At 48.3% G+C, this 24,984-nt stretch overlaps 1 protein-coding gene across 5 annotated transcripts in view; it reads right to left on the bottom strand.

Moving 5' to 3' along the window:
- GDPD2 (glycerophosphodiester phosphodiesterase domain containing 2) overlaps positions 1-24,984 on the bottom strand; it is a 423,676-nt gene that overhangs the window by 111,495 nt on the left and 287,197 nt on the right. The window lies entirely within an intron of this gene.

The following is a 24,984-nucleotide window of genomic DNA, read 5'->3' as shown; positions in this document are numbered from 1 at the left end:
AAGTGTAGACCATCGAAGAACTTGGTTTCCGCTTGCAGAGTTTAGTCCAGGTAAAATCCAAAGTCCTGTAGTCAGGTTTCCTACTTTATACGCAAGGAAGCTGTGGGGCTAACTCTGGGGACCCACCTAGGGGAGGGTCAGGACAGAGGGGTGGCTACACCCATGTCCTTTTTCCAGCTTCGCGCCAGAGCAGGAGCAAATGGCTCCTGCAACCAGTTTGAGATGGACTATGCATGGGAACACCAAATGTGCCCCCGTGCAGACTTTCTGGCACTCTAAGAGTGCACCCACCCAGCCCCAATACACTAAAGCCTGTCTGGGGGGTGGTCACACCTCCCTGTGACAGGAAACCTATTGTCAGGCCTTCCTCTGCTCGAGCTTGGCTCAGCAGCAGGAGGGCAGACTCATGTCTGTGGCTGGCAGTATCCATTTTGTGATGCCCAGGTCGAGAAAGCTGGTACCGGGTGTTTCACGTAAGTCCCTCTAGAAGGGTGGAATCATACCTCCCCCGCCAGTTATTGGTGGGAGGTATGATTCCAAGGTGTTTGACACCAAACACGACATGTTTCTAAGCAGCAGTTTTAAAGTTAGCATTTACAGCGAGGTTACAATGCACTTAAATATATATGGTTGGCTGCATCACAGACAACCCCGGAAAATAGGGTCCGAAGGCTGCAGAGGGGCTCTGCTCATGCAGGGCAGTGGCGTAACTAAAGTTGAGGGGGCCCCCCTGCCACACACATAGAGGGGCCTCCACTCCGGATTTAATCCGAGCTATTGGCTCCGAGTACTGTGCTGAGGGGGCCCCCCTGCAGCTCGGGGGCTCCCCGTACCACGGTGGATGCTGAGGCCTGTGTGACGCCCCTGATGCAGGGGCACCCTCTCACACAAAACCCAGCACCCTGCCTTCAGGATTGATAAGGCCTGCCATTGGGTTGACTGATAGGTTTATATGTGCAGTGATTTAGAATAGATATAGGTGACCTATATCTAAGTAAGGGGTGCATGCACCACCTTACGCAGGCTGCAGTAGCAGACCTGTGGTGTTATTTTGAATGGTCTCTCAGGGGTGGCACAATACATGCTTCAGCCCCTGAGGCGCCTCTGGGGTACCTATGCCCTGGGTACTTGGAGTACCATATACTAGGGACTTATAATGGTACCCAGAACCCAATCTGGAGTGTACCTAAAGTACATGCACAACCAATTTAGGGAGAAAGCAGAAAAACTGGGGTCCTGATTAGCAGGATCCCAGTCAGACTAGTCAAAAACCAGCAAAACACCAGGAAAAAAGTGGGGGTAACCATGCAGTCAGATTCCACCTTCCTACACCAGGCAGTAGTACAATCCTTGCAAACACAAGAAAATGATGAATGGAATGCTAAAACTTTTCAACCACTCACCCCCAGTCAAGAAATCTGGGTTGAATCCATAGTTTTTTGCTCACTATGCCACCCCAGTTTGGACCCAGTCATATGCAAATCAGTCTTGACCCTGCTCCCCATGGGAACAGTCCAGCCCGAACTATCAGACCATGTCCAGAAATAAGCATCCTGGCACCTGTACATATTTTTTATAACACACTGTATTCTTTTGGGTAGGATGCTTGAAAAAATGTCTGTATTCATTATAGAGTTTGACTGAAAGTAGGGTGACCAACCGTCCGTAAATTTCACGGACAGTCCGTAATTTCGGCCGTCTGTCCGTTGTCCGTGAAGGATTCTTTAACGGACGCCATTTGTCCGTAATTTTAACCGGGCACCGGTCGCACCACCCTAAGCCGGCACAGCTTCCACCCACCTCCCTTCTTGACTCCGATCCTCTGATGCAGCACCAAAGCTCAGATCCCCAGCAGCATTGGGGAGGCGCAGCGTGATGGCAGCCCTCACACCCTCCGCCCTTGATGAGCTGCTAACAGGTGCTTGAAGGTGACTGAGAGGGAGGGGCTGCAGCTTCAGGGGCATCTATTCAGATGCAAACAGCCCTGAATGCGTCATGTCTCTGCAAATTAGAGGGGCCTCACACATTCCCTTTCTGCCCAGGGCCCCAAACACCCTAGAACCGGCCCTGATTACACCAGGCAGCACGTGGTTCTCTTCACAGAGCTTAATTACTGTCAGTAAATTATAAGCAAACCTTGGTTCTTCAAACATTCAGTGTATAATGTAATTAAATAAATGGCACAATCGCACCAACACTGATTAACAAAGTATGGAGGACAATCAGTTAAGTCAGTTCTCTTCCAGTATCTCTTTTAAGTGCTGTACATCACAGTGGGGGTGGCAAAACTAACATTTTAGAAAGAGAGCCTGTCCTCTCGTTGTCTTGTCCAGGAGAGGGTGAGGAGCCCTACCCCACCCTGGAAGAGACCAAGATGATACTAGAATACTGCATGCCCACCCCTGTGCCCACCCTGGTGGATCCTGTTCCCCCTCCTGTGATGGCTCCTACCCCCCCCCAGTGATGGCTCCTGTCCCCCCCATGTGGTGGCTCCTGTCCCCCCCCTCCGCCTGTGATGGCTCCTGCCCCCCCCCTGTGGTGGGTCCCGTCTCCGCCCTGGGTGGCTTCTGTCCCAGTCCTGGAATGGCTCCTGCAGCGAGGGTGAATTTCTTGATGGGCCTCTTCTCAAAAAGGCTCAGCTCAAAATTAATATGAAAAGGTGAACGAGTGGGTAAGTGAAGGGATGGGTGGATGGCTGGATGAATTAGTGAAAGGGTGAATGGACGAATGAAAGATTGAATAGATGGCTGAGAGAGGATGGATGGATTGATGAGTGAGTGCAAGGATGGATGAGAGAAAAGGTAAATAGCTGGATGTATGGGTGGAAGGGTAGCTGGATGGTCAAAAGGGTGGATGGATGAGTGAAATGATGGATACATGAAAAGGTGGATGATGAGAGTGGGTGGATGGATGAGTGAAATGATGGATGGACTGATGAATTGATAAGTGCAAGGGTGAATGGATGGAGGGATGAGTGAAAGGCGGATGTAAGGATGGATGAGTGAGTGAAAGGGAGGGTAGATGGACAAAAGGATGAATAGATGAGTGAAGGAGTGAAAGGATAGATGGATGAGAGAAAGGATGGATGAGTGATAGGGTCAATGGATGGATTCATGAGTGCACGAGTAGATGGATGGGTGGGTGGATGGATGGAAGGAAGTATGGCTAAGTAAAAGGGTCGATGGAGAGAGAAAGGGAGGATGGATGGATGACTGAAAGGGTGGATGGGTGGAAGGATGAGTGACTGGGTGGATGGATGAGTAAGTGAAAGGATGGCTGGATGGGTGAAAGGGTAAATGGCTGGATGGATGAGTGAATGGATGGATGGGTAGAAGAGTGGATGGATGAGTGTACAGATGGATAGGGTGAAAGGGTGGATGGATGGATAATGGATGGATGGATGAAGGGATGGATGAGTGTAATGATAGATGGAAGGATACATGATGGATAGGTTTGCAAATGGTTGAATATGTTTGGACATGGCTGGGCTTACTTATATACTATTGCGCCACCTCCTCTGATGTGTCTGTAAAACTTACCTATTGTCCTGACGTTTTGTCCTGAATTTTGACCTCCTGTCCTGAATTTGTGTCCTGAATTTTGACCCTTTGTCCTGAATTTTTACACTCACCGTCCTGAATTTGCACCAATGCCAGTTGGTCACCCTAACTGAAAGAGACGCATTTCTTTCGGCGTTACGGGGACAACTGTAACTCCATTACTCCAGGATCATCTACTTAAGGAGACCCCAGTGAAAGAGGAAGTGACATTCAAGCCCACGCGCGTTCAAAGCCTTAGAAAGCCTTAAGAGGAAGCTCCACCTAGCAGCCTTCCCAGTCCTCGTACCATTCGTTGTCGCATCCTATAGATATAGAAAGCATGTTCTTGTAAACGGAGAAACTTGCAAAGCTCCCCTGTATCTGCCGAGACTGTGGTCTGGGTGCTGAGAGCTCTGTGTGCCCTTAGCTGTCAGTTTGCAAACGCTACGTCTCATTCCCACAGAATGGGGTACTTAGAAGGACTTACGGTGATTTTCCGCAAATTACCTTCAGCTGCCTCCAGTATCCTAAAGTTACGGCTGTTTATCCGCACTCTGTTCTCCATCATTTGTAGCCTTTCCTTTGTCGTAGCCTCTGAACATGGTGTGAGTTCATTATTTTTACATTTCTCCTTTGTCTCCTTTCTGTTTCTAGCTTGTGAGTTTGTCAAAAAAAGACAACACCTGCAGAACTGCTCCTCTGTTACAGCAGACGCCCCAGTGACAAGCGTGTGTCCTGATGGGCAGTGTGTGGAGCAAGCGCTGGTGGGCAGTGTGAGGAGCTAGCGCTGGTGGGGAGTGTGAGGAGCTAGCGCTGGTGGGCAGTGTGAGGAGCTAGCGCTGGGGTAGCCGTGTGAGGAGCTAGCGCTGGTGGGCAGTGTGAGGAGCTAGCGCTGGGGTAGCCGTGTGAGGAGCTAGCGCTGGGGGCAGTGTGAGGCGATAGCAGGGGTAGGCAGTGTGAGAAGCTGGCACTGGGGGGCAGTGTGAAGTGCCGCCACTGGTGGAAAGTATGAGGAGCCGCCACTGGTGAGCAGTATGAGGAGCCGCCACTGGCGGGCAGTGTGAGGAGCCGCCACTGGCGGGCAGTGTGAGGAGCCGCCACTGGCGGGCAGTGTGAGGAGCCGCCACCGGTGGGCAGTGTGAGGAGCCGGCACCGATGGGCAGTGTGAGGAGCCGGCACCGATGGGCAGTGTGAGGAGCCGGCACCGATGGGCAGTGTGAGGAGCCGGCACCGATGGGCAGTGTGAGGAGCCGGCACCGATGGGCAGTGTGAGGAGCCGGCACCGATGGGCAGTGTGAGGAGCCGGCACCGATGGGCAGTGTGAGGAGCCGGCGCCAGTGGGCAGTGTGAGGAGCCTGCGCCAGTGGGCAGTGTGAGGAGCCGGCACCAGTGGGCAGTGTGAGGAGCCTGCGCCAGTGGGCAGTGTGAGGAGCCTGCGCCAGTGGGCAGTGTGAGGAGCCAGCCCCAGTGGGCAGTGTGAGGAGCCAGCCCCAGTGGGCAGTGTGAGGAGACAGTGGGCAGTGTGAGGAGCCAGCACCGGTGGGCAGTGTGAGGAGCCAGCGGGGGTAGGCAGTGTGAGGAGCCGGTGCCTGTGGGCAGTGTGAGGAGCCGGTGCCTGTGGGCAGTGTGAGGAGCCGGGGGCAGTGTGAGGAGCCGGTGGCAGTGAGCAGTGTGAGGAGCTGGCGCCAGTGGGCAGTGTGAGGAGCCGGCACCGATGGGCAGTGTGAGGAGCCGGCACCGATGGGCAGTGTGAGGAGCCGGCACCGATGGGCAGTGTGAGGAGCCGGCACCGATGGGCAGTGTGAGGAGCCGGCGCCGGTGGGCAGTGTGAGGAGCCGGCGCCAGTGGGCAGTGTGAGGAGCCGGCGCCAGTGGGCAGTGTGAGGAGCCTGCCCCGGTGGGCAGTGTGAGGAGCCAGCGCCGGTGGGCAGTGTGAGGAGCCAGCGCCGGTGGGCAGTGTGAGGAGCCGGCGCCGGTGGGCAGTGTGAGGAGCCGGCGCCGGTGGGCAGTGTGAGGAGCCAGCGCCGGTGGGCAGTGTGAGGAGCCAGCGCCGGTGGGCAGCGTGAGGAGCCGGTGGGCAGTGTGAGGAGCTGGCACCGGTGGGAAGTGTGAGGAGCCGGCACCGGTGGGCAGTGTGAGGAGCCGGCACCGGTGGGCAGTGTGAGGAGCCGGCGCCGGTGGGCAGTGTGAGGAGCCGGCGCCGGTGGGCAGTGTGAGGAGCCGGCGCCGGTGGGCAGTGTGAGGAGCCAGCGCCGGTGGGCAGCGTGAGGAGCCGGTGGGCAGTGTGAGGAGCTGGCACCGGTGGGAAGTGTGAGGTGCCGGCACCGGTGGGCAGTGTGAGGAGCCGGCACCGGTGGGCAGTGTGAGGAGCCAGCACCGGTGGGCAGTGTGAGGAGCCGGCACCGGTGGGCAGTGTGAGGAGCCGGCGCCGGTGGGCAGTGTGAGGAGCCGGTGCCGGTTGGCAGTGTGAGGAGCCGGTGCCGGTTGGCAGTGTCAGGAGCCGGCGCCGGTGGGCAGTGTGAGGAGCCGGCACCGATGGGCAGTGTGAGGAGCCGGCACCGATGGGCAGTGTGAGGAGCCGGCACCGATGGGCAGTGTGAGGAGCCGGCACCGATGGGCAGTGTGAGGAGCCGGCACCGATGGGCAGTGTGAGGAGCCGGCACCGATGGGCAGTGTGAGGAGCCGGCACCGATGGGCAGTGTGAGGAGCCGGCACCGATGGGCAGTGTGAGGAGCCGGCACCGATGGGCAGTGTGAGGAGCCGGCACCGATGGGCAGTGTGAGGAGCCGGCACCGATGGGCAGTGTGAGGAGCCGGCACCGATGGGCAGTGTGAGGAGCCGGCGCCGATGGGCAGTGTGAGGAGCCGGCGCCAGTGGGCAGTGTGAGGAGCCTGCGCCAGTGGGCAGTGTGAGGAGCCGGCGCCAGTGGGCAGTGTGAGGAGCCTGCGCCAGTGGGCAGTGTGAGGAGCCTGCACCAGTGGGCAGTGTGAGGAGCCAGCCCCAGTGGGCAGTGTGAGGAGCCAGCCCCAGTGGGCAGTGTGAGGAGCCAGCCCCAGTGGGCAGTGTGAGGAGCCAGTGGGCAGTGTGAGGAGCCAGCACCGGTGGGCAGTGTGAGGAGCCAGCGGGGGTAGGCAGTGTGAGGAGCCGGTGCCTGTGGGCAGTGTGAGGAGCCAGCGGGGGTAGGCAGTGTGAGGAGCCGGTGCCTGTGGGCAGTGTGAGGAGCCGGCGCCGGTGGGCAGTGTGAGGAGCCGGCGCCGGTGGGCAGTGTGAGGAGCCGGCGCCGGTGGGCAGTGTGAGGAGCCGGCGCCGGTGGGCAGTGTGAGGAGCCAGCGCCGGTGGGCAGCGTGAGGAGCCAGCGCCGGTGGGCAGCGTGAGGAGCCAGCGCCGGTGGGCAGCGTGAGGAGCCGGTGGGCAGTGTGAGGAGCTGGCACCGGTGGGAAGTGTGAGGTGCCGGCACCGGTGGGCAGTGTGAGGAGCCGGCACCGGTGGGCAGTGTGAGGAGCCGGCGCCGGTCGGCAGTGTGAGGAGCCGGTGCCGGTTGGCAGTGTCAGGAGCCAGCGCCGGTGGGCAGTGTGAGGAGCCCGCGCCGGTGGGCAGTGTGAGGAGCCGGCACCGGTGGGCAGTGTGAGGAGCTTTCATCGGTGGGCTGTGTGAGGAGCTGGCAGCGGTGGGCACTGTGAGAAGCCGGCACCGGTGGGCAGTGAGGAGCCGGTGGCGGTGGGCAGTGTGAGGAGCCGGCACCGGTGGGCAGTGCGAGTAGCCAGAAACGAGCATTAAATAGTCCAGGTCTGGCTCAGAGTTGGGCATTAGGTGAGCTGGAAGACAGCACAGAGTGTACTGAGGTGCAGGATGACCCCTTTATTGATGTCTAGGACAAGTTTCGGGCTTGGTTGAGTGACTCCCTCGGACAAATTGCCCCATAGGCACACCTATTGATTGTTGATCATTGAAATAGGAGTACAATAATGATCTGGAAATGAATATTTGTTGGAACAAGCAGGATGCCCCCAGGCAGACAAAACCTACCACTCCCGTCAAGGGCGGGTTATCACACTCGCTGTACAACCTGTGCTCGCCCTTGGGTAGCGTGGCACTGAGCAGCCAGGCTTTCCTCAGAGACAAGGTGTAAAGCAATGACACAGCAGTCATAACAATAAATACACTGAGCGTCCAAAAGAGACTTTACACAGGATGCATTTAAATAACACTGATATTCAACACATATTCAATCATAACTTGAACATCATATACTTTTGGGCATAAAAACATTTGGAAATATTACTAGCAGTACTAGGCCCACTCACATCATTATGATATCAACAGAATGCACATTATGGACAATTCCTTATCCAAACCCCGTCCCCATTCCCCCTTGAGAGAGAGCACTCTTACGTGGTGCGACACGCTATCTGCTCCAGGCCTACCCTAGCAATCCTGATAATAAAGTCCCACACCGGATTTCAAAGATATGTATGTATACGAAAATAGAACACTTTTTAGCAGCACCACAGGCCGGAGCCACACGGGTAAACCAAATGTCAAATGCAGTGTGTTTTTGGCATGAAATCAAGGTATGCAGTGGTACCACCAGCCAGTTTCATGAATCACAGGCGGTCCACAGACTATCACTCCCTCTGCACCGCTAAACAGTGCGACAAGTTTCAGCTAGTCTGTACGGAACACTCTCGCACACATACGCACTCGGCACCCTAATGCGGTGCCACTGGTACCCAGCAGGTCAATGGTTCACTCTCTGTGGCCCCAGACTCCCTACACCCTCCGGTCCACCTAGATTGTCCTATAATCCCAGATGGAAGATAACCAGCCCGCCTCCCGAATACTAGGCTACACGCGGCCCAAGTCACACTTAGTTTGGGTCCTTGGGAAGCAGGCGGAGACATGCAGCAGTTTTAAGTAGGAGGTAGACGTAAACAAAGGGAGTTTATCAGCTACTTGGGACATTCACCCATAAGTCTCAAAACATAAGGGAGTAATGCAGTCTCTTTAACCGCTTCCAAACTGTCTCGGAAGCATTCGTTCAACCCAGTCAATCTCTCTCGATACTACCTGGTGCCAAGATGCCGTCGGGAAGGGCCAGGTTTGTAGAGGGAAGTTGGGCCACCAAAATGAGGGTCTAAAGGGAATAACCAATGAATGGGGAGTAACACAGGGGAGCCTCTTGGTAGAAGGAGGCACCCCGGTCAGTACACAATGATCGGGGTCGTGCCCAGGCAATACGGGCACAGCATCTGGTGTGTGTTGGTATGTGTCGCACCAGAAACTTCAGGTCTCGCACACAAAGAGTTGCAAATTCCATACTTCCCTGGAAATGAGGCGTAACCTCCGGTTGGCGCACTAGACCAGTCCGGTCACACGGAGACACAGACAGACAGACACACACACACACACGTTCAACTGAGCCGCATGATGTAGAATGAGGCACTACTACAGGTACACCCCCAAGGGTTGCACCCTGTGAATCGGACACCCCATGCAATGAGAATGCAGTCAGCGTGACACACAAAGCGATTCAACACGATCGACAAAATGGACCACAAACTAGACTCTAATGAGCACCGGGGTACCTGCAGTGCAGGGACCACATGCCTTAGATGCAGGCAAGATGTCTGTGGCTCTGCACAAGACAATCCGGTCTTCAGACACAAGTCTTAGTTGCACGCTCACACCGCGCTACCCAATGGAATTCAATAGCCAGTGTGGGCACTTGAGAGAGCACTGCTCTCCAGATGTCACAGGTAGATGGGGTAGGTCCCTCGCAAGAGATCTTTGAGGTCCTAGAGATCACCGGGAGAACCGGAGGTCCGCAGACAGGCCCATGGAGAACACACATTCAGGGCACCACACTTCAGCAGATCTTCTGCCCAGGCCAGCTCCTACTCAGAGGGCACATGGTCCCCTTCATGGGCATCCTCCATGTGCACAGCAGAGTTCTCTGACAATGTGCACCATGCAGTCCTCACAGGTGCATCTCACCTCTTGCTAAAGGATGGCATCCATAGTTCTACTAAGCAACCACAAGAAGATGATAGACGGAGCACTGAAACTTTTCAGACACTCACTCCCAGTTACAGATCTGAGTTGAATCCATCATCATTCTTTAGCTCACTCCACCACCCCAGTTCAGACATGGCCATATGCAAATCAGTCTGACCCTGTGCCTCATGGGAAAAGTCCAGCCAAAACTGCCAAGCCATGTCTTCCCTGGACCGGAAACCAGCATCCTAGGACCGGTTTCTGGCTAATCATCCAGGCTAGCTTGAATCCAGTGAGCAAGGGACCCGCGTCTGGGCATACCCTGCCAACTTAGGGCGAACAAAGCAAAACCACTGGGGTGAATATATGACATTGTTCTGCATTCTGTCCATCAACTGTTGTTTTTGCAATTGTCACCCCGAGTGGGACGGGTATGTCCAGTCGTGGGTCCCATGCTCTCCATTCCACTGGAATCAAGCTATCCTGGCTGAAGAGGGGTGAAACCCCGAAACCGGTCCTAGGATGCTCGTTTCCAGTCCAGGGAGGACCTGGCTTGACAGTTCGGGCTGGACTGTTCCCATGAGGCACAGGGTCAAGACTGATTTGCATATGGGTAGGTTCAAACTGAAATGGCATGGTGAGCAAAAAAACGATGGATTTAGGCCCAGATCTCTGTACTGGGGTGAATGTATGACATTGTTCTGCATTCTGTCCATCAGCTGTTTTTGTAAATGGGCACACAGTGGTCTGCGATGGCGGACCAGCCCATGTTTCAGAATGTCGAGTCAGCCACTTCTCAAAACTGGTATGAAGGGTGTGTGCACTTTCACATTGGATTTACAGTGGAAAAGTGCCTGGAGCCACACAAGAGAATCAGCAAAACCTAGGCGGAAAAAGAAAAACTGTTTTGGGAAATACTAACAGGCGGGTATCAAGCTCAACACTATTCTTTTCTAAAAAGTGTTTTAATTCATCCTGTGTAGTGCATTAGCTGATGCGTCAACCTCTTTTAGCTCATCCTGTGTAGTGCATTAGCTGATGCGTCAACCTCTTTTAGCTCATTAGGTCTCGCCTATGGCAGCGCATGCTCTGTCGCCCGTGAGGCAATAGATTCTATAATAAAAGTTTTAAAGGGCTTAGAACCCACCCCTTACAACCATTCGTTTGCCTCATCGTCAATCTTGTGTCCTTGCTTTTGTTTGGTGTTTGAGCTCTGGCTTGTTCTGGCTTTACCTTCTTTCCATCTTGTTTCTCATCCCTTGGAGCATGGACTAAGTACTATTTCCTGTGTATTCTTCCACCGTTCTTGCTTGTTACATTGCTCAACTGTTTTCTTGCGCTTGCAGCAGTCATTGAGAGTGCTAGTCTTTGTAGCTCGTCTTTATCCAATTTGAGGTTCTGTTTTTATACAGTTCACGTTTTCCTTTGTTTGCTCTCCACGTTAATTTGTTTTCTGTTTACAGCAGTTCTACGTTCTGAATCCGTTTCGTGCTTTGCCATTTACCCTTTTTTGTTTTTTACCATTTAACTTTTGGTTGTGCTTCCAGTATTTACTAAGTGTGTGTGGGTGGGTTTGTAGCTTGTTTTCATTTTGGTCCCGTTTGTGCCTGCTGCACGTTATCGTTTGTTTATCGAAGTTTTGTATTTCGGTTCTGTTTGCAGCATGTATTGTGTGGGTGTTATTTATTCATTCTGGTTGGGTTTTGCGCTTTTGCATGCTTCCCTCCTCCTTTGCTTTCCTGGTTTTCATTTTGTTGTTTAATACAGCAATGCTTTTGCGCTTTAGGTATCAACTGATCAGTTTTTGAGTTGGCAATGAAGTTGTTATTTATATGGATTTTGTTAGTTATCGGATGTATTGTCCATTATTGTAATGTTTTTATACAATAAAATTGTTGTATTTTTCGGTTTATTATCTTTCTACAAAAACGGAACAGAAAGAGTGAACTTTAGTAACTACTGAACTGTAAACATTTTTTCAGACTGTATCCACGCATTGTCTATTTTTATTTATTAATGCTTGCCCTTCTATTTTTTATGTAACTGTACTATGAATTTGTGGAAATAAGCAGGGGAGAGCTGTACACACACGTTTATGACTGTAACATGGCCCAGTCAGGAGTTCTTTTCAGCAAGAGCGTTACCCTTCATGTTTCTAAACACACAATGAACCTTTGCTGTGTGATTACATGTTATTCTTTTTTACTTTAACTATTGGAACTATGAAGGGAGGGGCAGCCCTGCTCCCCCTGATCTGTGCTTTAATGGTTGCACCCTGACTTGCACAGCAGGCGCCCAACCCACTGGGCCACCACAGTGCACCTACTGTCCATAAAGCATTTTTAGTTTCTTGGTCTCAAGTTTGTGTTGCACACGGAGGTGCGCAGCAGGCACTTGATCTACCGAGCTGCCATAGCAGAGACAGGCTTTATCTATCATCTATTGGATGGTGGGTTTAATGGCAGCACGAGGGGGTGGGGAGCTCCGCATTCTTTGTGTTTTTTCCCCACGGCTGCTATAATAAAATTGATGAGTGGACACAATTATTGAATATTTGTGTTTAATACCGTTTTTGTTTTATTGGTAACAGCGGACTTAATTGAAAGCGAGCGCGTTGGGCACCACCATAAATTAGACAAACTAATATAGTTACATAACTGCTACTTGCACCAGGCTTGCATCCCCTGCACTGCATGCTATAAACATACAAAGGGCCTATTTGTAAAATGCTTCTCCTGTCCTTTTAAATGTGTGTAATAGCCAGTCTGCGTGTTTGCAGTATGTCCTGTGATAGATTTTTAGGTCTCAGCTGGCGTTGGAGCGCGCATGCGCTCCTCGCCTCAAGACTTACAGTGAACAAGTCGGTTTCAAGAAGGGAACTCGAGCCCCGCTCCTCATTTCCATTGGGTAGCGTCAGCGTTTATGGTAAACGCTGGCTTCCCATTGGAAAGGAGGGTTTTTAGTTGCCTCCCTTTGGCTTTTTGGTGGACTGCCTCGCCTGATTCACGGCTGTCGCAAAGACTTTTCTTATCTGCTTGTTTATTTAACAAGCAGATAAGAAAAGTATTCCCGACAGTTGTGAAGCAGGCACAAAGGCACGGAGCTCAGAGGCGCACGGTGTCACAGGGAGAATAAGGCAATGGCGAGCACTTGTTGTTGAAGGTAACCAGCTAACCTTTGTCGAGGGACTCCCATTGCACAGGATCACCAGAGTCGCTTGTTTTCCTGCTAACTTTTGATCCGTTTTATGTAGACTCCGTGTTTTTCAAGGGGGTTAACCGGTAAGTGCAGTAAATCTATAATTATAGTGAAAACGCGTGGCTGCCCTAAAATAGCACATCCCATAGTCTATTTCTTCGTGCCTTCCAAGGAAGCTTTCTTTAGCGGGTCGTACCCCTTTCTTGGCTGACGTCACTAGTGCTTTTTGGACTGAGGACTCTCTCACAAAAACTCGAGCAGACAATTAGACTCTCTGAACTTTTTTCGAATTTGTGGTAAAATGACTAAGTGAGTTAATGACGAGCCCGGTCAGCTACTGAAAAGCAGTCTCATGAATCCTACATTTATTATCCTAATTCCCCCCCCCCCAACTCCACAGATGATAAACCCTACTCTCTACTACTCACTCTCTACTACTCACTCTCTACTACTCTACTACTCTCTACACTCACTCTCTACTACTTACTACTCACTCTCTCTCTACTACTCTACTACTCACTCTCTACTACTCAACTACTCACTCTCTACTACTCAACTACTCACTCTCTACTACTCAACTACTCACTCTCTACTACTCACTCTCTACTACTCACTCTCTACTACTCACTCTCTACTACTCACTCTCTACTACTCACTCTCTACTACTCACTCTCTACTACTCACTCTCTACTACTCCCTCTACTACTTACTACTCACTCTACTACTTACTACTCACTCTACTACTTACTACTCACTCTACTACTTACTACTCACTCTCTATTCTCTATTACTCTACTACTACTCACTCTCTACTACTCACTACTACTCACTCTCTACTTCTCTACTACTCACTCTCTACTACTCACTCTCTACTACTCACTCTCTACTACTCACTCTCTACCTACAACTCTACTCCCAACTATTCTCTACTACTCACTCTCTACTACTCACTCTCTACTACTCACTCTCTACTACTCACTCTCTACTACTCTCTCTTCTCTCTACCTCTCTCTACTAATCTCTACCTCTCTACCACTCTCTACCTCTAACTCTCTCTACGCGCACACATATGCACACATACATATATATATATATATATACACACATTTATACATATGTATGTGTGTGTATATTATCTACTGGCGGTCGCCAGTAGATAGTTATAGTTAGGACCCTGTTTCCATAGGAAATCCGCAACATTCTATTTGGAATAACTTTGGCGCCGGTCGATGAATCCTCGCGAAATTTTCAAAATAGGTGGGGCGCTACGCTCCGCTCCTACCCTGAAAGTCTCGGGGGGATTCGTCAAGCGGGGGCTGAGAAAAAAGGGGGGTCCCAAAACGCGTTTTTCCCATGCATTTTTCCATAGGACCTTTAGACACAGCTACAGCCAGAACGGCTGAACAGAGTTACTTGAAATTTGGCAGAGAGGTAGTCCTCAGGTCAAGGAAGTGCCTTTTGTAGGTCTGGTGTAAATCTGTTCAGTAGTTCCTGAGAAAATAGCATTTAAATCAATATATATATGTGGGCGGAGCCTAACCACACATCTCATCCTGAGATCTGATTGGCTGTCAGCACTTCATCCAAGAAGTGTTGGCAGCCATCTTGGGACCAATATACATGATAGCACCTCATTAAAAAGCATTGCAGTTAATAGAAGATTTTAAGACTTTAGTTACATTATAAATCATTTGTTGATGGTACCATACTCATTTTAGGAATTGTGGTATGTTCTAAGGTGATTTCACCATGTGAAAAAGCCTTCTGCTGGGATATCATGATTAAGAGAAAAATATTTTCTCATGCTTTTACCACAGAGGTTTGGAAGGTGATCTATAAGCTAAACTGAGAGCTTATTTTCTGTAAATTCACATTATCTTTCTCAGTCATGTGAGAATGAAGTCTGACATTCTCAGTAAAACATGTACATCCAACAAGGGCAGAGACTGTCAGTTGATTCCTTTGTGTTCTACTGCAGCTTTCCAGAGTGTTCCAAAGAACTACTAGAGCGCTAACCGTCCTACGTATGATAAATGTATGGCACACCTGAAGCCATCTTGCTTGGATTAAAGTGGTAACTCTTAAAACATTTAATTTAAAAAGGAACAAAATGAGGGGGTTCATTTTTCCATAAAAAGTTTGATTAGTGCTGCAGAAAGAAAAAGTTAGGGCACATTTTGAGTGACTTCTCAAATCCTCTTCTATTTCATTAAAAAATTCTGACATGCAGACTGAAACATGCACTTTCAATACCAGCAGCAGTTTTCCCTGGTGAGCAGTAGCTTTACTACAGTGATCTAATGAGCAAAAAGAGTGCTAACATTCTGATTTTATGGCAAATGTGTGACACATTTGAATGCCTTCTTGATGGAATCAAAGTAAAAAACTGAAAGTATTTCCTACTGAGGAGACTGCAGTAAATGAGGAAATTAGGAAACTTCATAACAAATAAGTCTCCCAAGATGGCCACCAGAGACAAAAGAGCCCAAATGTAGCCCAAATATCACCCAGATGTAGCCCAAGTATAGCCCAATGACAGAATGTCCAAGAATGTTCTTAAAAACAACTAGAGCACTTACTGTCTTCATTATGACAAAAGTATGGCACACCTGAAGCCATCTTGATTGGAATAAACTGGTAACACTTAAAACATTTAATTTAAAAAGGAACACAATGAGGGGGTTCATTTTGCCATAGAAATTATGATTAATGCTGAAGAAAGAAAATGAGGGCACATTTTGAGTGACTTCTCAAATCCTCTTCTATTTCATTAAAAAATTCTGACATGCAGACTGAAACATGCACTTTTAATACCAGGAGCAGACTTCCATGGTGAACAGTAGTTTTACTACAGTGATCTAATGAGCAACTAGAGTGCTAACATTCAGAATTCATGGCAGATGTGTGACATATCTGAATACCTTCATGATGGAATCAAAGTAAAAAACTGAAAGCATTTCCGACTGAGGAGACTGCAGTACATGAGGAAATTAGGAAACTTCATAACAAATAAATCTCCCAAGATGGCCACCGGAGACAAAAGAGCCCAAATGTAGCCCAAAATCACCCAGATATAGCCCAAATATAGCCCAATGACAGAAGTGTGCAAAACACTTATTATTTTGTGTTTTTGCAGTGTTATATAGTGCAGACTTGTCAGGTATTGGAGTGCTTTACATGAGCATTGGTTACATCACACAAGAACAAATTCATTTTGGTTGTAGACATGGGGAGACTAAGTGATTTGACCAGAATCACAGAATGTCGAGCTGAAGCAGAAACTTCAACCTGGTTCCCCAGTTGCAAAGTCTGCAGTTCTGGAAGTAACACCACATCCTCTCCCCTAAGTGCAACATTTAATCAAGTTGTCAACTAGATAAAAAAACATAAAGATAACAAATAATTTAAAAGTGCTTTGTCGCTATTTGAAAACTCAGAAAATATGTCCTTATTTTAGTCTTTTAGAGCACTAACCATAATTTTGATGCCAATAAGACCCTCTCATATATGTAATTTCTAAAGGAATGCTCTAGGTATTACAGTTTTGATTACATCAAGATGATGTCAGGCGTTCCACACTTTTGTAATACATATAGAATGTTAGCAATCTAGTTGTTCATTAGGATACTGTTGAGAGGCAGAGGCCAGGGGCACGGACTCTGAAAATTGAAGGCAGGTAGGAGGGTGCAAAGGCAACAATTTAACCACACTGAGCAGGCAGGAAGGGCCGTGGAAGCACAACAGACTACGGAGGGCAGTGGAAAGGGGGGCAGGGGCAACAAACCAACAATACAGGACTTGCAAGAGAGGCTGTTGGAGGGAAGATCTATTACGGGTCAAGGAAGCTAGGGGCGGTCCCCAGAGCCCCGGGAGCCACCACAGAACTGAGCAGGAGAGTGAGTCAGGGACAAAAGGGGCACCTTAATTTGAGCCGGGGTGCCTAGGAACGCTTGCTCCAAAAGTGAAGAAAACAGACATATGAGACATGGAATTGGAGGCAGAATACAATGGCAGTTTAATGAGAAGATGCAACTTCAAAGAAACCGCAGAATAGAGACATAAAGTACAAAATACAGAATCCAGATAAGCATACAGCTGTCATGATATTCTCTGTATCTCAATTAATTTACTGACAGAGAGAGAGAGAAAACACATCTATAAATGCATCATGAGAAACAAGTTACACCAAGGAAAATGTTACCTAGGGACACTCACATTTACTCTTAGAGCAAGCATTCCTGCAATTACAATACAACATCTTTTAAATGCAAAAGTAAAGAGAACAATGGTTAAACATAACATGACATTTCATATAGGTAAAATAGAATAAGATACTTCAAGCAAAGCAGAGCAAGACATTTTAAGCAAAGGAAGACAAGAGCTCCCAGTTCTTGGGGAAAACCTGCACAGCCTGTTAACCTACATACAGACGGCGAGGTTGTCCGTCGATATCTGTGGGTGCTCCCTTTTTATATCATTTTGTGGGCTCCTTTGCACGCTACATCTACCTACGTATGCTACCCAAAAGATTCGTCTGCAGATTTTACCAGACATTTCGTCATTTACCCACTTAATGCTGACAATGGACTGGGTGAAAAGGTCAGTCTCTCAGGCCAATCGCTTATCGTAAGTTCCATAGAGCAAGCAGAAAATAATGGGTATTGTACAGGAATTCAATATATTCATGTATAAAATCTCCTCAGTTCTCCTAACTTGACGCTCTGCGGTTGCCACTTCCTTAAAAGCGGGAAACCTGCCCAGGAAGCAAGTACCAGTCCAGGATGCAGCCTACTGTATGTCGACAGCTTCAGGGGGATGTTGAACTTTGATACCGAGCACGGAGCGCTCAGGTAGGGTGGGGGCTACTAGTTTGGAGCAGAAGGCCTCGCAGACCTGCCTTCAGACTGCTATACACTAAAATTGCAGAGCTATGGTCAATTTAACAAAGAGGCCTACATATTGAACAGAAGGTCCTACACAGGGGTTTTATGCTGGCTGAGTGGTAAGGATGTCTCAGGATAATTATATAGCAACACAGGACCCGCTGGTCAATTTAATACGGCCTACAAATGCGGCTGGCAGGGCAAGGACAAGGGTCTCATACTTCAGGTGTGGACAGAACGGGCCAGGGGCCCCCTGTGATACAAAATCTACCCTCCTTCAAGGCTGTGGCAATGTAATAGACCATTGTGGGCAGAAGGAAGAGGCAATGGTAGTACAACCATACATGCCAACAGACCCGATTCAGCCAGGAAACGTCCAATGTTTTTAAGCTCAAATGGGCTTTATTTGATCTGTCTCCTGTCTACAATATCCTCTTTTTCAATGTAACTCAAAGGGGAAAATCAATACCCCAGTTTTTTTTCAAAATCTCCCTCTTACCAAGTTCAAAATGTTCGCAAGTATGGTACATTGGATCATGGAAGGAAATGGGATAGGGACATGGACTTGGATAACAGAGGACAGGAGAGACATGGAGAGGTGCACCAAACTGACCCTGCAGGGCAGGCATCAGGGTTTGCAGCAGCACAATACACCACACAGTGCATGCAGGACGGGAGTGCAGCACAACAATCCATAGAAAGCAAGAGGGAGGGGACAGGACCATGCACATGGACAACAGAGAACAGAGGGGCAAGAGGCAATGGTAGCTAGCTGACCATAATGGACAGACAGGAGAGAAGGCTGCAGCATAACAGACCATAAAGGGCAGGAGGGACGGATCAGGGGCATTACAATGGAACAGACAAGCCAGGAGGGAGGGAGTAGGGATCTGCACATGTAAACAGAGGGCTGGGGGCAAGGGGGCAGGGCAGGAGCAGCAAGATGGCCATGGAGGTCAGGCAGGATGGGCACTAGAAGCAAGACACAACATGAAGAGCAACAGTGAGACTGATGGCATACACACAGACCATGGAGGGAAGGTGGGAGGGGGTCAGGGGCAGCTAACTGACCACACAGGGAAGGTGGGAGGGGCCATGGCAGCACAGAAGACCATGCATGGCAAGTGGGAGGGTTAGTGGCAGCACAATGGCTATGATGGGCAAGAAGGAGGGTGCAGGGGCATGCACAAAGGACGATGGAGGATAGAAGGGAGGGTCAGGACCTGTGCACAGACAAGAAAGTTCAGGGGAAGGGGCCTCACAACAGACCACACGGGGCAGGCAGGAGGAGCAGTTGCAGCACAACAGACCAGGGAGGGCAGAAGGGTGTGGCAGTACAATGGACCATGTAGGACAGGAGGAAGAGGATAGAGGCATGGCATGTGGACAGGCAGGGTGGCGGTGGCAGGGACAGGTTACAGTCATCTGACAATGCTAGGCAGGTGGGAGGGGAGTGGCAGCTCAACAGAACACTCAGAGTAGATAGGAGTGGCAGGTCCATGGGACATGGTGGGCAAAAAGGATGGAGCAGGGGCATGCACAAAGACATCGGAGGGCAGGGGGAAGGAGAATAGGGGCAGCAAGCTAAGCACAGAGTTTAAGCAGGAGGTCAATGATGGGGCATAGAATTGGGCAATGGAGGGCAGGAGGAGTGGACTGGTACATCATACTAAATTGAGGGCAGTGGCAGCACATCAGACCATGCATGGCAGGAGGGAGGAGGCTAGTCCATGGATTCACACAACAGAGGATAGGGAGGAGGGGGATGGGGCAGCAAGCTAACTGTTCAGAGAAGGCGGGTATTAGAAACTTTATTGTTTTTAAAACATTTTGTCTGTGCAAACTACTTAAAATATGAACAAGTATGCAGCATAATCTCACTTTTATTCAGGAAGAAGAAGACGTTAGTGACTGTGACTCCGGGCTCACTTGGCAAAAACACCCCCTGACCCTCCACCCCCTATCGCAAAATGTAATGCCCGTGAAAAGGGTAGGTGAACACAGTGTTATATAGAACATAGTCCTGAGAGCACGATTGAAAATGAAAACTAGATAAAGTGTATGGTATAAACTATGCACCAAAAAGTGTGATATAAGATGAACCAGGCGTGAAATATAATATGCAATACATTGTGCGCAATGACAGATTCATTGGAGAGCGCGAGATAGCACAGGCACTAGCGCGTGCTATGCGATATGCGCCTTAGAGTGTAATATGCACAGGGCAGTGTTGTGTAACCTAACTAGTCTCTAAAGTTGTAATATAAAATATGTGCTGGGGAGTGTAACGTTGCATATGCACTGTGACAAAGATATGGATCCCAAATTGTAATATGTATGGCATAGCACTGTGCGTTATAACATAGGCATCGAGGAAGGCACGTTAGATGGGGCAATATAACCCGTGCGAAGACAAGTGTGGCATGACATTTTCACGGGTGGTGTTACAGTGCACATGGGCTAGAGAGTGTCATAGCATATGCACTAGCTAGTGGAATACAATACAGAGGTGTGTGGCACTCGGCAGGCAATGGTGGGTGTAACACAGCATTGGGCTCTGTCAGGAGCGCGCTGTGACTCGCAAGTGATGTTCGTCCCCTTTCCAGAGAGTAAAATAAAAAGTATTACACATCCGGCAGTGGATGTGTGTTTTATTAACTGTGAGGGGGGTTTCTTGCATAGTTTTGGTCGAATTTTTGTCGAATCCCCTTTGAATGGCTTGGTGTGCATGTGTATTAAATGTGCCCGTCAATAGCTACCCATGTTTGTATAAATAAACGACAAGGGTGTCTACCGGGATTAGGCACGGTAGAGCATCAGACATGTCAGAGCTTCACTAGTGGTGTAAATACATTCCACGTGGATTAATTGCATGCATAGTCGCCTTTTAATGAATATCACGCAAATCGTCATGGTGATAGATACGTACGGTTTGTCCAGCATGTCCTAGGTGTGTCTATAAATATATATTTTTTAAAAATAATAAAAAACAGTGGCCGGCCCTGGGGATTGGGGTCAAAAAAATATAATTAGGAGACAGGCCCTGGGGGATGGGGTCATCAGGGCCAATAAATTAGAATAAGAAGGGGAACCACACAGCCCCACTTCTTAAAAAAATAAAATAAATAAAAGACTGGCATCGTGCCGGAGGCCATGCCCCCTCCATGCAGCACTCTGCAAACGCGCCCCCAACAGGCATCTCCAGTATGCGCCAGGGAGCTGCGCTGCAGACAGGTGTTCTGAGGCCAAGCCCCTTTTTACACCTCTCTGCAACGCAGCTCTGTGGCGCTTACTGGAGGTACCTAGTGGTCTAGTGTGACCCTAGGGACCCTTAGGATTCAAGGGGACTTAATCTCTCAACTTAGAACAGCCACAGGGCGCGTTTACACAGTGGTGAAGGGAGGGGACGGGGCCTGAGGTGACGTGTGCAAACACGCACCATGGCACGTTTTAAATTGGGGATATAATTTCCCTTCAATACTGAGGGCCCCTGGGGGCTAACTAGCCCACCAAGTGCTTCCAGTAAGCGCCACTGAGCTGCATTGCAGAGAGGTGGTCCAGGCCATGCCACTTTTTACACCTCTCTGCAACGCAGCTCTGTGGCACTTACTGGAGGTACCTAGTGGGCTAGTTGGACCCTAGGGACCCTCAGGACTCAAATGAACTTAATCTCCCAACTAAAAACGGACACAGGGCATGTTTACACAATGGTGAAAGGAGGGGACGGGGCCTGAGTTAACGTGTGCAAAAACGCCCTGTGGCCTGTTTTAAGAGGTAGTTTTAATCCCCATGCCCTATTATATACTAGGGGCTTATAGAGGAGGTAAGGCTAATCACAGGGGGACCCCAACGCATAATGTTCCCTAGTGTATGTAGGTGTTTTCACTGTATTCTAAGTGTCTTTTAACATAGCACTGGCTCTAGGACTGGTTAGTCAGACTCAGTTACCACCAGTATCCGTCTGAAAAAGTTGAGGGTACAGGATGATTTTGCAACAAGGCTTCTTTCTGCTCTTCTTTTTGTTCTTTCTGCACGTTATCCTTCTTCCTGCACTTATCTTCGTATTTGAGGACTTCTGTTGCTTCTTTCTGCACTTCTTTTGTTTCTTTCTGTGCATTTTTTCTTCTTTCTTAACATGTCCTATCTCTGTAGGCATAGTTAGAAATTAGCATTTAAAAAACCTTTGAAATTAACAGAAAAAACCATAGGTTTCAGGCATGTTATAGTTAGGAATTAGCATTTAAAAAACCTCAGAAATTCACTGAAAAAACCATAGGTTTCAGGGGTGTTATAGTTAGCTGGACTTTTCACTTGTACAAAACCATTGAAATTCCCCCGTTATAGTTAGTTCAGCTAACTATAACTCGCGCGCCCGCAATGCACTGCTGATGACGTCACATATTACATCACTCATGACATCACTCATGACATGGTCAGTGACATCACTCATGACATCACTGATGACATCTCAAATGACATCACTGATGACATCACTGATGACATCATCCTTGTGATAGAGTGGCAGACCTCCTCTCACCCTAATATAACCTTTGATACACACATTCAAAAATAGAGACTAAAATGTTCAAAACAATGGACATACCAATACCAGTTACAACAACCTCTTCAGTAATTCTAAGATCCACATACACATCCACTCATTCACCAACAGTCCAATACAGTCACTCATACATGTACTCACTCATCATATGTACTCATACACCTATACATCCTGTTACACAATGCCACTCATCCATAGAGTTACTCACACACATAGTCACTCATGCTAATAAAGAATCAAACATACATTTACTTGCATATACAGTTATACACACACCACCACACTTACTTCTACGGAAACTTACACATACTTAGGGGCAGATTTATATCGGACTTGCGCCACTTTTACGCCGCCGTTGCGTCACTTTTGTGACGCAGCGGCGGCGTAAACCCTGCGCCATGTTGCGCCCCATTTACAACGTGACGCATCTAGGGAGATGCGTCACGTTGTAAAGCTTGCGCCACATGTGGGCGTACCTGCACTGGGGGGGGCGTTCCGGCGCAGGAACGCCTCCTAAAAGTGGCTGAGTGAAATCTACAAGATTTCACTCAGTCACTTTTGAGCCCATGCTGCGTCAAAACCCTGCGCCTGCTTGAAGCAGGCGTAAGGATTGACGCAGCATTGTAACCATAGGACCCCCAGAGCATTGCTGGAGCTGCGTCGTGCTTGCGACGCAACTCCAGCAATGCGCCACTTTCACGGCACAGATGCGTCACGCATCTGTGCCGTTTTTGCCCCATGGTGCGCCGCATTGTAAATGCGGCGCATCCATGGTGGCGGAGATGTGGCGCACAATAACTGGCGCATCCCTGCTGATATGCAGGGATGCGCCAGTCGTCATAAATCTGCCCCTTAGTCTTTTAAACAATCACTTATAGAAACACATACTTATTCATACAGGAACTCTTTCAATCTCTCACTCTCACATATACTCACATATATACACCAATAGTCACATATACTAGTTTAAAACATATGTAGTTACTCATAAAGACACTATTGAGACAGTCATTCACTCACTAACACACCCATACACACACTCATCCACCCATACAGTCCTGCACACATACTGTGTTCAACACATACAAAAAGTGAGTCACTCATTCATGCACCTATGCACTACATAATACCCCCACCGAACCATGCAGACACTCAGACTGATACTCAAAAAACCAACTAATAACCTATATAGACACCCATGTAGCTACTCACCAACCCATGCAGCCACTTATACACAAAGTGAGAGACTGATACAGATATTTACATATTTAAACATTACTCACTAAGCCATGTATTCACTATGATACACTTAATCAGTCAGTTACACAATCAATTTTTCAAAAACAAATCATCCATTTAGACACTTATATACCCATTTATTCTTCCATCGACCTTGAGATATACATATATAAAACATATTTAATTTTCAGAATAACACACATTCACTGGATGATGTCATCAGTGATGTCATCAGTGATGTCATTTGAGATGTCATCAGTGATGTCATGAGTGATGTCACTGACCATGTCATGAGTGATGTAATATGTGACGTCATCAGCAGTGCATTGCGGGCGCGCGAGTTATAGTTAGCTGAACTAACTATAACGGGGGAATTTCAATGGTTTTGTACAAGTGAAAAGTCCAGCTAACTATAACACCCCTGAAACCTATGGTTTTTTCAGTGAATATATATATACATATATATATATATAACCCATCCAGGGTGTGATGTTTTGAAGGCCCATTCAGGGCAGAATTGTATTGCAACAGAGAACTGTGTTTGCATGTTCAGTAATGGCCGCCAATGTGGACTGAAGCAAGTCCTATGTTGTTGTCTATGTAAATGGAGTATTTATGTCCACTGAAAAGTCGTTGCCTCTAGCAATTGACGAAGGCAATAGCTGAAACGCGTTTTGCTGTAAGCTGGTCCAATAAAGTATATTTGGACAACTGTTCCCGTGAGTGCTGGTGCTTTTTGTACCCGGAGCCTTGACTGAGTGCGGTGTCCGTCGCCGCAGAGAAAGCACCCGACCGCGAGTGAAGGGGCGTGACGGAAAAGCGAGCCGGATATATATATATATATATACACACACACAAATGCATACATATATAAACATATATATACACATCTGCACATCTATATAAATACAAATATAAATGCATGCATACATATGCATGTTATGTACATGAGTTTGAAAAACACTAATAAAAGAAAAGCTAAAAAGCCACCTAATTACAAACAGAATTGCTTTAACTTAAACGAGGGCGAGACCTATTGCATTTTTAATGCTTGTTTTCTTTAGTTTAGAGGATGCTAAAAATACCTTCTCCTTAATAGGTGTACAAGATATGCGGATATATTTAATGCCCACAATAGCTTAAGGGTTCAATGTCAAGGCATACGGCAATATTAACGTTTCGCCTCAGCTGGGGCGGTTGTTTTAGAACATTCTACGGGGGAACCGAGGTTTCCTTCAATTTGAAGATAGTGATTTTAGAAGCGATGTTTACACTCCAGGCATGTAATACTCAATCAATCAATCAAAGCTTTATTTCGACATGTGATGTCATAAAAGCACAAAGTACAAAAAAAACAATTTCATAACAAATACATTTTAAAACATGTCGTAAGAAGATCTAATTAGCTAATATACAATAAATATCTAAAAATTTATTAAATTTAGCAGCTTTGGAAATAAAAAAGAGGGGATTTAACTGGGACTAGTAGATCTCTGCCTTATCAACCATGCCCAGCTTAAGAATTTGGCCACCCCACAGACTATAGTGGTATTAGTGGATGTTTTGAGGAT

This window comes from Triturus cristatus, chromosome 5_2, assembly GCF_964204655.1.
Source record: "Triturus cristatus chromosome 5_2, aTriCri1.1, whole genome shotgun sequence".
Lineage (NCBI taxonomy): Eukaryota > Metazoa > Chordata > Amphibia > Caudata > Salamandridae > Triturus > Triturus cristatus.
The sequence above is the reverse complement of the archived record's forward strand: the minus strand, read 5'-3'. Positions and strand labels throughout refer to the sequence as shown.